This window comes from Epinephelus fuscoguttatus, linkage group LG23 (assembly GCF_011397635.1).
Source record: "Epinephelus fuscoguttatus linkage group LG23, E.fuscoguttatus.final_Chr_v1".
In the NCBI taxonomy this organism is placed as follows: Eukaryota; Metazoa; Chordata; class Actinopteri; order Perciformes; family Serranidae; genus Epinephelus; species Epinephelus fuscoguttatus.
The window spans coordinates 24,033,851-24,051,170 of record NC_064774.1 but is presented as its reverse complement, the minus strand read 5'-3'; the positions used below and the strand labels follow the sequence as shown (position 1 = coordinate 24,051,170).

Here is a 17,320-nt window from a genome sequence, read left to right as displayed (position 1 = left end):
AAACGCATACACAAGCACTCAGGGGCCCCGCTAACTGCTTTTCTTTTCACAGCTTGTTTGTGTATGTCCTTACATCTATGTTTGTGAAAATTTGATGACGATAGCAAAACAGGAGGAAAGTGTTTGCCTTTGCCGTACCTGCTAATGATTTAAAATGTGTACATGCATGTGTGATGTATGGATATGTCAGCGCGGTCTATGGGTGGGAGAGAGGATTTATTTTAACACCCCCTTATTTTGTGTCTGATGCCAGAAGCTATGGGTTTATGTAAACCTCTGCCACACTCGAGAGGGCTCAGACCACCCCAAACACTCCAGACCAGCCTCATCCTTCTGTCGGTGCACCTCCCATGGACTCTGTGTGAGTGTGTGTGTGTGTGTGTGTATGAGTCCAATGCAAGTGGGAATTGAAACTGATATTCAGAGCCCTGAGATTTGTGCTCTTTTCGCGAGAGTTTTTCTAGAAACCCAGCTCCTGCAATATATTAATAATGAATATTTATTGGTCTGTGCTGCTAATTGAATTTCCTTTGGTGGAAGTGTTCTCTGGGCTTGCCTCAGCACAAATGTGAAGACATTTTCAAAATTGGTGGTCAAACCTTTTGGCTGAAAAGTGAGTTTTTCTTATCATACTGTATCTAGTCTTAGGGCACATGGGACTACTGTATTGTTCTTTACATAGTCCATTGTATCTTTGGAAAAAAAAACAATAGTTCCATGTGGTCAAAGACTAAATATGGTATGATAAAAAACATTCTTGTATTTCAGAATCTACAAGAAACTTGATCAAGTATTTGGTACCTGACCTGAACATGAAAGATAGGGATGGGAATTGATACGATTCTATTGATGAGTGACATTTTTGATTCTGCTCATCTGCCCGATCCCTTATGGATTCTATTAGTCCTGATCAATTTTCTGTGTGGGGAAAAAAAGTACGCCCATGCAGGTTTACAGCATCAGTATTACCATAGGACCCTCTGTAACGGACAGCATGTTTGGTTGTGAAGCAGTAGCACTCGTGTGCAGAGTGTCAAATACATAGTATTCCTGGACTTAAACCTCATGTTGCATAGAAAGATGTTTCAGCATACTGCTGGTGTTTCCACTCATACTTGAAATGATCATTTTACAGACGTTACAAGCAGCACCGTTGTCATCTTTGTCCACACTTTGGACTGTTTCTTCCTCTCCAACATGACTCCTTCTTGTTGCAAGTTTACAGCACCTTAGACGGATGAGTTTGACGTCATTGTTGCAGTATGCAACTGTCAGAAAAACATGCTGATTCATAAAAGAAACTGATAAACTCAGAACCATAAGATTCCAGTAGATTGGACAATTTCAAAGCGGTTCTCAACAAGAACTGTTTCTCGATTCCCATCCATGAGGTGTAAAATAGGAAGAGATCATAATTATATTCATTATTCATATCAATGTTAGCATTTTTCCCCAATTAAAAAAAGAAACAAACAAAACAAACATTTAATCCAATTTCATTTTGTGAAAATGAGTGAAGCCTTTCTATGTAAAATCCACATTTCTAATGTTACAAATAAAAAAAAACAAAAAACAAAACTATAATACTGTCATTTTACTTCATACTTGTACTCACATTGGCAAAATGTAGATTGACTTAACTTACTCTAATAACCATATTCCTACATAACACTTCCTTCTGCACAAAACCACATATATGCTACTTCCTGCAATGCTTACCTGCAATGCTTAAATAAGTAAAACATGATTTGTCCAAATATCTGCCCTAAATTTGGTTAAAAGGAATCTTGAACGGGCCTTAAAAAGCATTAAATTCAACTGTCTGATACCTGTAGACACCCTGTGTACTCTTGCCCAAAGTATGTGTGTACCAGATTTCAAGACTTTAGAACGATCAGGATAAATGTTGTGGCGTGTAGACAAACAGGGAGCACTGGGTCAAGAAACTCGGTCATGTTAAAGTAAAAAATCAGGTGCCTCTTCAAGGATAAGGCAAGTGGTGGCATAAGAATAAAACACAATGACTGTCCAGTTTACGAGTAATGGAGGTCCATGGTGGTGTTGGCAATATGAAAAGCATCCAAAGCACTGAAGTTAAAAACCCTTTATTAATTCATGATTTAGGGCAGCAGTAGCTCAATCCATAAGGACTTGGGCTGGGAACCAGAGGGTCGCTGGCTCAAGTTCCTGTCTGGACCAAATATGGATTATGGACCGGTAGCTGGAAAGGTGCCATTTAATGCATGTATAGGTCCTATTTGTGCATGTGTATGTATTTCGGACTTGTGTGTATTTGACAAACAGAGAGGGGAAAAAAATGAATTTGTCCTCAGGGATTAATAAAGTATATACTCTTCTTCTTTTTCTTCTTCTTCTTCTGATCAACGATGCGTTTTGACCTAAAAGGTCTTCCTCAGGGTATCACATATGTTGTGGCATTTTTCCTTATCATACTAACTATATACTTTGGGCACAAGTAACAACCCATAACAACCTGTTGAGTATCCTTGCAAATAAAGGGACTTGTAGTTTTGTCTCTCAGACACAAGATGCTGCTCTTGAGCTGTAAAGGCTTCAACAAGAAAATATTTCAGGTGTAGAGAAGTTGGTGCCTGCTTTCTCTTTTTTTATTACAATGCTGTCACTCATAATAAATTTGCACGTCTCATTTTACAGATACATGCAGCAGCAGAGCATTTTCCCTGTTTCTGTCCCTTTTCTTATTCGTTCTTGGACTTTGAAATAAACAAGGAACCACTGACAATAGTTCCAATTAGAAGTCACGATAGAAAAAGTAGTGCTGGGTGTTACTATGACCGCATGTTCATGGATTTTCTTTTTCTTTTCTCTCCTTTCCTGCTGTTTAGTTTTATTGTCTGAGCAGCCACTGCCTGTACAACACTGCAAACACCTCACTAGTAGAGAGTTTGCTACGGTAGCATATTTAGACAGCTGTAAGCCCAAAAGCTCCTGTGAAAACAGGGTAGAGGGGTTTTTATGTGGGAGCGGGATGGGATGGGGGTGCACTGATCCATTACAGCTCTCTTCCTGTGCGGTTACTCTTCAGTCATGCATCCAAATGTTTCCTCTCCCTCTCCATCACCTGGGCAAGCTTTGGCTCCACATTAACCTTTAAGGAGGACACATGAGGTTTCTTTTCACAAGCGTGCGCTTTGGCAGTTTTGTTTTGTAAACTGTGAAAGAGAGACTAGATGTGATTTCCACATTTCAACAGAACTGTAAAGGAACATAGCCCAAGGCGTGACTTTTGCAATATAAACTTTTCTCAGAGTGTATTTAAGGAAATGATGTATTACTTGGCATGCTGATGTGCACAGTCTAGATATTGCATACAGATGCACACAGCTCTCAGCTCTTTCTTATTCATCTTCTCTCTCTGTCTCTGTAACTCTCTCTCTCTTACACCCACAAACAAATTACCCACAATACCCTCAGATACATGCTCCCATAACAAGCAGCAACCTATCATCATTGCACAAATCCTATAACTCCATATCATGGATAATTTAATATTTCCCTGTGCAATCACTGCCCACAGACTTCAAGACATGGTCAGTTTTTAGTTTTATGTGCTGTATATAACCTTCAAGTTGGCCACATCATAAAACTCCTCACTAAACAGCAGATTTAACAGACTTTTTGGGCACTTGGGGGCAGCAGAAACAAGCTGTGAACACTGCAATGACATGTTATCAACTTTTGAGTGGATTTGGTGAACTTGTTACAAAGTCTTGACGCATCCACCAGATAGAGCAACATTATCACTGATTTGGAGTCATGTTTACGGCCGCCTGATTCCAATTTGCACTTTTTTTTAGCTCTGTTTTTGGTCTCCCCCAACTCCTGAGGGAAACATGTAGCTCTGTAGCTGCGAAATGTTCCATTATATTCACCAGCTAGTAGCTAACTTTGTCTGTCAACCGGTAAAGGTCCAGTGTGTGGGATTTAGGGGGATATTTTGGCAGAAATGGAATACTGTGGGGTTTTTGTGTATAATGACCTGAAAACAAGAAACAATGTATTTTTGTTTCCTTAGAATGAGCCGTTTATATCTGCATACGGAGTGGGTCCTCTTTAAGCCCCCAGGAACAGCACCGGTCTTCAAAGCCAATTTGACAGTTACAACTTCCAAGTCCGTCACATATTGCCAAGGGGTCCAAAATGACTTGAACCTATAGACGTACATTCTGAAAGAGGCATCTGTAAATCAGTGGACATATTTTTTTTAGCATTGAATCAGGATTTGATCCATTTGGTCTGATAACATTTCAAAAGTCTTGCAGAGCTGCAGGATTAAATCATTTTATACCCATACAAGTCAGTGGAGAGCTAAACAGGAAGTCTCTGGTGCACCTGCACTACAGGTCCCATGATGTGGTAGCAGAGCTTAAAACCTAGGTACCTTTATGCACCAAAGACAAACTTTTGGGGTCTTTTTAGGAATGAATAGGGACCTGCCTCCGACTCTGTATCCAGTTCTCTTGATACATCTGTGGTCCTCTTGGTCCACTATGGTCCACGGAGTCTGCCATTTTGTTTCAGTACAGTAGACCAGAGTGGACAAACCAAAAACTGGCTCTAGATAGGGTCATTAGTGTTTTTGCATTGGCCTCACTTTTGACACAAGGAGAAAGTTTCAGTTTCAGTAATCCTACATACTAGACTTTTAAGTGCTGGGCATGTAGCATTAAGTGTTGCGAGCATTTCTTGCTGAATACAGCTGCCCACTGCGGCCAAAAACAGTGGAATGAGTAGGGTGAGAGTGCACCGAAACAGTAAAGTGGCGGTCTAAAAAAAACACAAGTCACTCAATGTCAGTGAGTCACTCAGACATTGAGACTCAGAGAGTGGGGGTTTTCCCAACAACATTATAGTTGCTCTAAACACCACCAACAGGTATAACATCACACTAACGATGTTAATACAGTTAAAATAATCACAAAGTAATCTACAATGATAATCGACACAGTTCTCACTACAGCATTCAGTTGGCACCATTGGTCCTCCACTCCTGTTTCGCCTCTGGTTACATACAGAGAGGTGATGTCAGCAATTTTTATTTGCTATTATCTTGTGGTGAAACTTCTTGGATTCTGAGTTTCCCCAAACTTGGCATTGCGTTGGTACAACAGCCCAAATGTCCTGGGGGTTTTTTCCCATGGCAAATAGTAGCTTTAAAGCTCCTCTTCACTGTCGGGCAGGAGTTTGAGGGGAAATTTGGAGGGAAAGATGGGTATTTTTTTGAGTCATGTTTATCTTGAGGCTTTGGTGAAAAACCATAATATGTGTCCCGTGGGCCATATTTCCTTGTTGACCTACTAGTGAGCGCCTTGTATTTGATATGCCAGTGGTTTTGGAAAAGAAGGGCAGGACGGCAGGCGTGTGAGTGCTCTTTTCCATGTAGTTCTGGGATCTGCTCAATGGGTCTCGACAGGCTCAGCTGAAACGCTATCCAGTAAATTTTACACAAGACGGATGGAAAGAGAAAAGAAGACTTGATGGAGTGACAGTCTTCAAAAGAGAGAAAATGCAGATGAAATGGAAGTGTGTATGGTTCCAATGACTCACTATATGTGCTCTTTTTCCACTCTTTGTTCCTCACTCATGTTCAGGATGTCATTCAGTATCTGTCTGTCATTCTCTTTTTTTTCTTTCTGTGCCAACAAAGAGCGCTGAAGTAAGCCAAATGAAATGATGATCACCTCATGATATATTCGTCTAACTTCACACATCCTAATGGATAAATGACATCATCCTCCATGTGGCGTTTCTCAGTTTGGTTGCATCTTCTACGTCTTTCTCAGCTGATTACAGAAACATATGGGTGAGGAATGCTTGATTGCAGAGCTGCACCGTGGCAGACTGATGGATTGTTTCCTCTCTCAAAATGTGGGTGCTGCAGGACAAAGCCCAGTCAATGTGTTGAAGTGTGGCTGCTTGAAAGAGCTGTCAGCACTCCCAGCACCATGGCAAGTTATGGACAGAGAGGTGTATTGCATAAGAACTTATGTCATGTCTCAATCCTGTAAGGGTCAAAAAGATTTTGCACTTGTGAAGTGGTGTTTAGAGACAATACCAGAGCCTCTGGTTTCAATCTTTGTAAACCTGTGATTTTTTAAAGATTTTAAATTTTTAGCCCTATAAGATGAATTTAAATTTTAAGTAAAATTTGTGCCCATATTTTATCACTGGTTAGTTTTTTTGGTCCTGCTTTTATAGCCAAAATGAGGGTCAAATTTGTAACTGAAATGTGTGTGTACATGTGTAACTTCAGTGCCATATACAGTGTAGGAAATGTGCGTTTTGCAGCCATTTTTCTGTGTTGAATCTTTACTCAGACATTCACAAAAGCTATTTCTTTGAGTAGTTGTGTGTTGTTGCAATTTGTGCAGAATTTTTTTTTTAGTTTTTTTCTGTAAATCCAAATCTGTTCTACACATTTTTAAAAAGAAACATTATAGGTTTGTGTTATAAATGATTTGCCTTTTATTATTTTTTCTGTTTGCCTCACTGACAGACAGACAGACAGCCTTGTTAACATGACGAAACATGGTGCCTGCTGCCTGACCTTCAGTCTCCACTGGTTAGCTAGCTTTGGCTGCTCTGCGCTGCACACCACCTGGGTCAGGATGGAGCTAGTTAGTTGCGCCGGTGGTCAGGTGGTGGTGCTGCGGAAACATGGTGGCCACCCTTCTTTCCTTTCCCAGGTAACTGGAGTGAGAGGGCGGCTTTATTTTGACTCGTAAAACCACTTTAGCAATGTTAATTATGTTAGCACCACTAGCCATGCTGACACTGCTAACAGTGATAACATAGTTAACAATGCTAAAACGGGATTTGCTCACTTGGGGAGACCGGAGGTTTGCTGGGGTCCTGTTGGGTCAGGACAGCATTACCAGTGGTAATCGCAAAATGAGCACCACCGCTAGCTAGCTACCACTTGACCCAGGTGGTGTGCAGTGCAGTAAACTGAAGAGTGTCAAAGTTAACCTACAGACCGACGTGTAACCAGTCAAAAATATTTTTTGCAATTAACCAATTAATGTTTAACCGCTGACATCCCTAAACCTCAGGCTTTAAAATTGTGGACATTTTTGTTTGAACCCAAGAGATCAGGACAATCAGCAACAAGGAGCGGAGACACTTTAAACTGCCTAGTTCATATTAGAACAATGATGATAAAAGCCAACATGTTTCAGCTTGAAACAAGCCTTCATCTGAAAATGAGTAATTGCTTGAGCAGTGTTTTGCTGAAAACCTAATAGCATGCATGTAAAAGATTCAGTGAATTTCTGTGTTCCTCAAAGGGACTTGGAACAATGTGCTGGAGGTGTCATCTATTTTGCTTTAATTGTTTCCATATTTGTAGGTCAGGCACAGGTCATAACAAGGAACTGAGGTACACACGCCCCTTTGCTCTCCTCGTTATTGCATCATTATTTAACCCAGTGAAAAATGTCAGATTTCAGAGGACGCTCCAAGGGTTAAAGCCTCCTTTGACCACCTTTATCATATTACTATCACTTTCTCTGATCGTCCCAGAGCCAAAGACAACACACAATACATTTTGAAACAAATGAAAAACACATGTTACCGATGTGACTCAATTTCAGGGTTAAAAACTGAAACCTTAGCTGCGTGTAGCACATACAGGAGATCAGACACGTCTTTTTGTGGCTACAAAAGCTTCAACTCTCTTTGAGTGTAAATACTCCACTTTCTCACATCGTGAATAATAAGCTGCTGAGACAAACCAGGTGCCTTTTTTATTTGGAGTTGCTGCTTGGTGTCTCTGCCCGAAAAATTGCTGTTGAACTGTTGTGTCTCGTTTTGCAATTATGAAAGAGGTTAACGAGTGTGCCTGTTTCATGTCTCCAGTTCAAGAAGACCTGTTTTACAGCTTTGAAGTTCATTTTCCTTGAACTCTCATGACATGAATGCAGTAATTAGTCAGGATGTTGGTTCTGTGTCTCTTGGTGTTGTCATTTTTACTTAATTAGCTGTTTGCTTCAAGTAGGTAATTACAACATTTTCCATGTTTTGAAATATTTATCTAGGTTTTCCATTTCATTCGCATTTTTTGCACTTGCATCCTTTCCATTTTCTCCTTCCTCCTAGTAACTGTATGGATCCTGACATGACCGTGGATGTCATATTTATAGTTCTGCAATCCTGATGGAGCCTATTGCAGCCAAAAATCTTTGGTTTCACAGCGTTGATTACTGCAAACGGCTGCAATATTTCTTCATCATAGTTCATAATTTCCCAGACAGCCTCCTGAACAAGCCGTCCAAGGTTTGTACTCATCAAAAGTCACAGAAACTACCTCTTAATACCTTGGAGCAAAGCAAACGTGGTCATCCTTTTAAGCGGGGGATTAAGTTATCAAACTTCTTAACAAAGAAAAACGTAAAGTAATGTTCCAACGAGCCAGAGACCTGTCGTAACCCGTTAAGAGCTGTTAAGAGGACAGGTTTGGTCATAATCCAAACTTTGATTGCCGTCACAGTGGCTGAACTATTCAATCATTACCCCACCAATCAAAAGTGCTGCCTACTCAAGAGCTTTAAGCTGTGACAAGTTTTAGTCCCTGTCAAGATCAGCAGAATCCCTGGTGCTGTAAGAGCAGGACATTCAAAAAATTCAGTCTCTAAAAGGTGAATATTAACGTCTCTATTGTTCCCCAGATGTTTTTGATCTGGAAAGAACACAATGTCCACAAGCGATAAATTAACCCTTGGCATTTTAGCATCAGATAAAATGAAGCAAGCTGTTAATTACTGATATTTATATTTACTGATTACAAGTCCCTTATGTTCTAATTGCTGCCGCCACTGACTTGCAGCATTATGTCACCAGATAGAAGCGCAGTTCAAGGGCATACCAACTTTAGAGTGATTTATTTTGAAATGCATGAGGAAACCAAAACAAATTAGTCACTCAGACAGGAAGGAGTTTAGGGAGGAAAGGGATGACAAGGCCAGGACGCATGTCAAATGTGAACGGCCCCAGATGGAGCGGTGATGTCTTCTGTTCAGTTTCACAGGACTGGGAGATAGAGGATGTACAAACACATTCATTCAGCAATATTAACTATGTAAAGGAAGTCATATTATCAAGATATTATTGGACTGTGCACTTTTATTCTTCATAGTCTTGTATTGTTATATTTCAGTATCTGGTTGAGGGACAACACAGGTACATTTGAAGTACAGGCCCCTGAATATTTATAACCTTGGCCATTTAAATTCATACAACATTTATAATTCTTACAAAAAAGATAATATATGATTTATATAACTAATTTTCAAATTAAAAGTTAGCAAGTTTAAAGCTGCATTAACATTTTTTTGTCCACTTGAGGACAGCATAACAAGCTGAAAACACAACAACTAACATGCTATCACCTTATAGTCTTTCTTTGTTATAACGTTGAAATGTTATGGCTACCATGCTAGCACAGTGATGGGCATTTTTAGGAGCTACCATACTCGACAATAGGAGTATTAATTGACAAACAACGAAAAACAAATGCAATTTGAGTTCATTTATTAAACAGACAGGCTTCAATTAGCTTATTAAACCAAAAATTTAAAGATAAAATTAGCAAACTTTCTGTTGCTGCTGTTACGTTACAAAGGTTAGACGCAGTGCTGAAGTACTGTCTTTGAGCCGCTGTCCTCCTGGTCAGTTCAATGTCCACCCGGTTAGCATGAGCTAACACAGCAGCCACGGCTAACTCAACAGTCCCAACAAACTCACGCTGAGTGAAATGGCACAATTCCATCCCATTAATAGTCTTTCAGTATTGTTAGCCTAGCCGTGTGATGCTAACAGTTAGCCAGGTCACTATGCATGTGCGGGTGGACTCTTACCAACTGTTCCCCGGTGCTGAACTGCAGCAGTAGTCTCAAGATAAACACAGAAGGAGAGCAACTACTGCTGGGTCACCTAGCATCACTGAGCTAGCTAACATTACAGCTCAGCTGAGGAGGACACCATTGATATTGACAACATGTGCTTTCACAAGTACAAGCTCACTGTCCATGAGTAGCGTTGAAAAGGTTGGCGGGCTTAGTTCAGTAGAAAGAAAATAGTTCCCACATGAAACTGCTCACAACAAGGTTTGTGGATTATCTTGAGTAAATGGGTCATGATTTCTGGAAAGAGATTTCTGCCGTTGAGTTTTTCAGAAGTGTTTTTTGGTGCTTAGAGCACCCCAAGCTGAGTGCCATCTAGTTCCTTTATATTAGAGGGACAGCAGAAATCTCGACGGCTAAAATCTCCAACACTCTGCAACTCATACCAAAGCAACCTAGTTGATAAATCGCACTACAGATAAAAGGGAAAATGTATTTTTGATTTTGGGGTATACTGTCCCTTTAAAGTCAACTAGTTTTATTGATTTGTGTTATAGTTTTTAGAAAATGAAGTATAGTTTTAGAATAAAAATGTTGCGGAAAGCTGTGATATCCAGATGATATGGCAATATGGTCTCCATTTTGAAGCACAGGGGATCATTCGAGCTTGATACTGGCTATGAGTCCATAAATAATCTGTGGTGCTTAGTGTCTGCCCAGATCTTGATGCGGGTCCCACGCTCCCCGTTTCCTTCCAGCCCACCTTGGCGGGCCAGTTTAGCCGACTCCAGCGGCTTTACATAGCTAATTTATACCCATCCCCTCCTGTCATTCCCTCTTTAAAACGCCACAGTGGCCGTGGTTGGGTTAAAGAGAGAGGCATTTGGGGGGGAAGTGTTGGTGTAGTGGGACCCTGATGGAGTTAGCCTGTGCAATCACTAGAAAGCTGCTAAAACATATGAGCTCTCCTGGATGTGCTAATGGGAAAAGCTTGGTGCCGAGAACGTATGAATGCAGTTTCAGGAAGCAGTAAATGTCACTGCTGATTCTTAATTACGTGCCCCATTCCTCCTCTGCGCTGTGGGAGTTTTAGAGGTTTGCTCAGATGGGATCAGATTGTGGTTACTGGCTTATTCAAAATGTCACTATAAAGTGTGCAGTAAATTATTATAAGATATTGTGGCCTGAGTATATTTTTGGTTGCTGTTTAAAATAAGCAGATGTGTCTTTGCTGGAATTAACCTCTTCCTTATCAAGAATAATTGCATTTAGTATTAATAATAATAATAACATTGCCTTAAAATACACTGAGATGTCATTGTTAATCTGGCTGTTTATGAATGGCCCTGTCAGTCCATCGATCATTTGGTCCACCACTTTGATCTACACAGAAAATATTAACAAGTATTGGATGGATTGCCATAATAATTTGTACATTCATGCTCCCCAGAGGACAAATCCTACTGACCTTGTTGATCCCCTCAATTTTTCTCTAGCACCATCATGAGGTTGATATTTATGTTTTTTAGTGAAATGTCCTGACAACTATTGGATAGATTGCCATGAAATTTGGTACATACATTCCTGCTCCCCAGAGGACAAATCCTATTTGAAGTCGGATTTCTGACTTGAAAAGTTGGAGGAACCTCACCAGCGAAGGCACCCAGAAACAGCTTTGAAGCCAACGTTCGAAGTAGCCAAACAGTGGTATTGCTGATGCCTTACGACCCAAAAAGACTTTTTCCCATTGTCTTACATTGGGAAAGAGATGTTGTAAATCAGTGGATACATTTTTTTGAGCATCACAACCCCCGTGAAATTACTTGTTTCACTATCAGGATTTGATCCATTCAGTCTGATAACATTTCAATAGTCTAGAAGAGCTGCAAGATTAAATCATTTTATCCCTATTCAAGTTAGCGGCTGCACAATGCAGAAGCAATGCTGATCATCCAGGTTATTTTATACACTGCAGTTGAACCATTTTCTCTTCATGTACCACTGAGCAACTCTCATAGGAATTCACGGGGCCCTGCTACCAATGCTGTATCCAGTTCTCCTAACACATGCACCAACCCCAACCTCCGAATCCAATATGGCTACTCCACACGTCAACACCTGTGAAAGCTGCAGAAACAAACTATTCATTGGCATTTTTATCTTATTTATGTCTCATTAAAATAGTTGTACAGACAGGACTGTCCAACTTCTATCTGTGGACATGTTTCTACAGTGTTTGAATGCAGTGCAAAATACATTGTAATGGGTTGTTATGGGTTGTTAACTGGTTTTTGCTAACAATGGCTAACCTGGCTACAGCTGGTTTTGCTATCTTTGTTTTCTGTTGTACTGAAATGTGGTCAACTCGGGTGTGACATCATTCCCACCTCTGACTTCCGAGGTATGCAGTGTTCAGTGCTAATCAGCAAATGCTTGCATGCTAACACGCTAAAGTAAAGTAGCTCAAAGCATTCCAACGACTGCACAGCCTCACAGAGCCAGTATTGTAGCAATAGATTCATAACTTTGATAAAGGAAGCAGATAGGTCTTAGCTCATACAAACCCCCTAAAATAATCTGTTTATAGATTAATTTCATTTATGTACAATATACTGATAGCATTGATAACCTAGCTGTATACACTTTGTCCGGTTTAGCAGATATAGGAAAATATATTGGCTATTTTAAATGTTTAAACTAGCATTGTGAAGCCATCCAACACAAACTCACCTGATGTTCCGGACCTATGCAAACTGACAAGAGCTTATTATGCAGCTGCTATTCTGAGCAACAAATCATTTTGTTTTCATTCATGCTGTAAAAAGTTCTGGGCCCAATATGCAGACAGAACAAATGTCTTCCTCTGTGGGGCTGCAGGGAGTTACAGTCAGAAGGTCTGCTGGAGTGGATGCCAACAGAGATGGGTTCGGGAAAAAGCCAAGTTGGCGTTTGTCTTTCCCTTGAGCACATTAAATGGCTTTGCTTGCAGCAATGTTCTTCCTCCCACCTCAACCATGACTACAGTATCCTCAAAAGAGGTGTTTATGTCTCAGTAAATCTGTCATCTTCCGCTTACCACCAAATACTGAAACCAAATATTGCTTGTATCACTTTAGACCCAGCATTTCAGTTGACCACCCTTCTATATCAAGTATTCAATAATCATAAATAATCACCATCAAGTAGTTCATGAAAGGAAGAACTTGTTAACGCTTTAATGCAAAAGACAAAGAAAAATAAAGAAAACTGGGACTATTTAATAGCATGTTTTAGCTGTACTACTGCTTACTTTGAGGAGCTGTTTTGCAGCTCACCTCCCATCTGGCTTGAATTGGATTTAGCTGATTGTCAAGGAATTACATCTTTATTTTAATCCTCTGGTTTTTGGGGGGGACGGGGAAGTGTGGTTGACTTTCAGCTGCAGGTCGTAAAATCACTGTCCTGGTAAAACATTTTATACTGTGGCCTAGAAAGCTTTTTAAACAATGGCTTTGGTGTAAATCATGCCTGGAGCACATACGTCGTTTGTGGGGGTGGTGGGAGACTACCATTTATCCCGCCTGAACCATTTAAGTCCCCTCGTGGGAAACGAGGGTTTGGGCTCTTGAGTGTAACTTAACGTCAGCCCCTGGTAACTTTAGCTTCATTTGTCTCTCTTTCTGAGAACTCTGGACCCGTTAACTCGGGTCATCACCCTGTAATATGGCAATCTTTTAATTTGACCCTTATTCCTCTCACAGAAGAGTAAAGGAAAGGATCGGTTAAACTTCTGCTGCTTGGACAGCCTACTAGATGATCTTTTACAAGACCTGAAAACACTGCCAGTTTATATTTATATGTTATTTTGCAGGAGAGAGCTTTTCTTGTGTAATTTTACCCTGCAGTGACTGATGATATAAGCTGTTGGTATGTTTTGCCTCAGTTTTAAGCTTGCGGGGATTTTAATTTGATGATTGTCCACCATTTTGTCAAAAAGTAAAAGCAAAATTAACTTAACTCTCAGAGTATGGATCAACAACTCATTGTGTTAAAGTTATATGCAGTGATTTGAACTAAAATGTATGCATGAGCACTAACCTTAACACAATGAGTTAAGGTTATATACAGTACAATGATTTGAACTAAAATGTACGGATGAGCACTGTATGATATTAAAAAATACCTCAGTTATTGCCAGTTATTTACTAGAAAATATAATTTGGGAAAAATAAGAAAGGTCTAAGAAATAACTGGCAATGTGTTTAGAGTTGTGGTACAACTTCCTTCATCACAGTCTTTAGTGGAAGGCTAATATTACTTAAATGCATGTTCGATCTTTATGTTTTGGACAGCAGCCTCACATAAGTCATCTCAGGGAACCTGGGAAGAGTTCTTGATGCGTCTTACAGTACAATGTGGGCCTTTCAACTTGTGCAGTTACTTTGAGATCATTTTGATCAGTCGCTGATGTTCAGCGACCCCTGGTTAATGCTACTGTATTTGCACTTTTTTAGGAGTTCCAGTTTAGTTGTTTTCTCTGATTCATACTGGTGCTGTATGCGTGAAATTATTGTTTTCCCGCAACTGTAAGGCTTACAGTATGACTGGTCAAAACATGCCAACCTGAGGACATCACTTAGACCTGAGCCTTCCATGATGTTGACTGTTCTGCAGTCAGTTGCTGCACATTTAGCAAACACTGTAGTTAACTACTTCAATTAAGGTTCATCCACAGGTGGTGATTTGCACACTCCAAAATAGTGTTTTGCCAGCTTGGGGATGCAGCTGCCCGCTGACATTAGTCTGATTAGGTGCACCTGTTTGCTTAGCTCGAAGGTGGTAGCTCAAATTCATCAGCTCAACATCAGCTTGACTACAGTATGCTGAATGGACAATAAAATCTTAATCACAGTGCAGTCAATGCACAGAAAGTCAGTTTGCCATGAGTGAGGTAAGAAAAAAAATGGAGAGGCAGAGACATTGGCACACAGACAAACGCCAATTCAAGTAAGTAAAATGGGGTCCTAGTACCATTTTGCGTCCTTACAATATAGTACAATATAATAGATTTAGGCCCATGGCCCACCATCAAGTTTCAGTTTTGGCCATCTAAGGGAAAAAAGTTTGGGCACCCTTGACCTAGTTGATTGCTGTGATCTTGAGAAGATGGCTATGTTGCTAAAAAGAAGTCAGATGGGGAAAAGAAACATAGCCAGCCAATCAATGATGTAATTACAGCAACTCATCACTGTGATACAAATGTAAGCAATGCAAAAAAATAATGGCTATGAAAGAGACAAACTAAATACAGACAGCTCCTCACTATACCTTGATGAATATTCTCAGTGTATATTGCAGAAATATCATCATGAAGAGGACAATGCTCAATGCTGCTGTAGCAATAACAAAGAAAACCTTATTTTCAATTGTCGTAATAATAAAGATGTATAAAACAACATTGCCAAACTCACAGCCAAAAACAGGCAATAAACATGCTGGCAATAGCGCTACCTTGGCTTGCCCTGTATGTAATGTGACCCTTGCTTTGCAGGTTGTAGCAACCACTTGAGGGTCTTGTGCGCAGTGAGGGATTATTCCTTTGCGTGAGCTTACTGTTGATTTTACCTCCAAATAAAGCGGTTTAGACAATCTACCTAGGCTTGTTTAAAACCTGTCTTATCGTCCTGCTCCTCTTTCTTACCCTATTGGACTCGGTTGAAGTAATTTAGCCATGTTCTCAGATTTTAGCAATTACCTTTGGGCTTACACTGTTATCATAACGGGCTGAAATGATGCAAGATCTACAAAAATAGTGTGCGTGAGTGCCTGTCTCTGGACAATCAGTTCCCCGAATCTCCTGAACCACTTTCATGCCTCCCTCATGGAACCGCATACCCAAGCCTGCCCTTGTGTAAAATAACAATGCACTATATCATTTTTTCTCACCTCATCGTCTTCATAGATTATTGTTTAAACTGCGAGGAGACACCTCCAGCAGTGTTGTGGTAGAAAACTGGCTCCAAGTGAGTGTCAGTCAAACACGTTAATTTCCTCCGCGGGTGTTTGGTTTTAAACTCTGGGCACATCATCGATGCCACAGTTTATTTTCTGTAGTCATACATTTGCAAATATGAGAAGGATTTCTTCTGAAAGCAAATATCAGAAGGTTATGGATTAAGGGTGCAAGGGGGTATAATTTCTGCGGAGGCATGTGAAAGCGTGCACGTCTGCGTCCCTTCCCCGCTGGCACCACAAAATACACCGGTGTTAAGTGGATAGTTGAGTGTGTGTGTGTATGTGGATAATTCCCCAATTCACAGAATGTAAAGACATCCCCCGCTACCAAGTCAAACAAGCCAAGTCCCATACTGTCAGCAGCAAGTTAAGACTTCAAGACTGGTTTGCTGCGTATAATTCAAGTATAAAAAGTGTGTGTGTGCTGGTTAAGTGTCGAGACATCCGCTTCGATGTTGTGATTAGGGTTGCTGGCTGTTTGCTCTGGAGTGCAGCACATTCCTCGCAGCCTTAATTGATACCAATTATGTGGTTTTTGATTTGGTGTTTGATTGGGAGTTGGGTTTGAAGTCCTGATTTGAAGGGCACAGAGTTTTTATTGTCTTTGGAACGTCACGGTTGAATGCCTGAATGATAGCCTGCTACCTGAGTCACATTGAGGGGCACCAGAGGGTTGGCACCAGCTTTGACTGCTCTATATGTTTCTTTGACTTTCTGTTTCAGCTTTTGTTTTCATGTCTTGCCATTTCTGAAGTTAAAACTGGAAAGTTACTCAGTGTATAGTATATTCCCTCTGCGCCAAGAGCTGTCCATCTTACTGGTTGTTTTTCTCCAAAACCAGAGGTATTGTCCCTCCAGGGGACACCTGGCGTGTTCCCCACCTCCACAGTGCAAATGTGCACTGGCTTAAACTGCCAGATGTTATGAAAGGCTCTATTGATGTAGACCTTTAGCTCATAAAGAAATAGAAAAAAAGTCACCATGTCTGAGAAGTCTATCCTGATAGCTGCAGTGACCAGACTATATCATCTGATTTACACGGGGAGCTCACATGTAATTCCTTGTAAAGCAAAACACAGTCAGGAGCCGGACATGAAGTCATGTGCTCACTAATGCACTATGTCTCAGTTTTGTTTAGATGTATGGAGTCAGCAAATCTGTGCACGTGTGGAAATTAGATTTTTTTTTTTTTCCCTTAAGGTAATCATAGAACGACACTGTTGAAACCCACATCCAAAACATGCTAGCAGATTAGCTTGCCCGGTATGACTGAGATTTTTTGACATTTCCAAAACAGAGTGCTGGCAGTAGACAGAGGAAAGCTGTCCAGAGCTAAAAAGAAATGAGAAACAGCGGCATGAGTGAAATAAAATGAGAGAAAGGGCAAGCTGGGAGGAAAAAAAGAGGAGTATAAGAGGGAGAAATTTGAGATATCGGACGAAGAA

The 17,320-nt window shown here is 40.5% G+C and overlaps 1 protein-coding gene across 7 annotated transcripts in view; it reads left to right on the top strand.

Moving 5' to 3' along the window:
• LOC125883542 (ADAMTS-like protein 1) overlaps positions 1-17,320 on the top strand; it is a 122,414-nt gene that overhangs the window by 63,218 nt on the left and 41,876 nt on the right. The window lies entirely within an intron of this gene.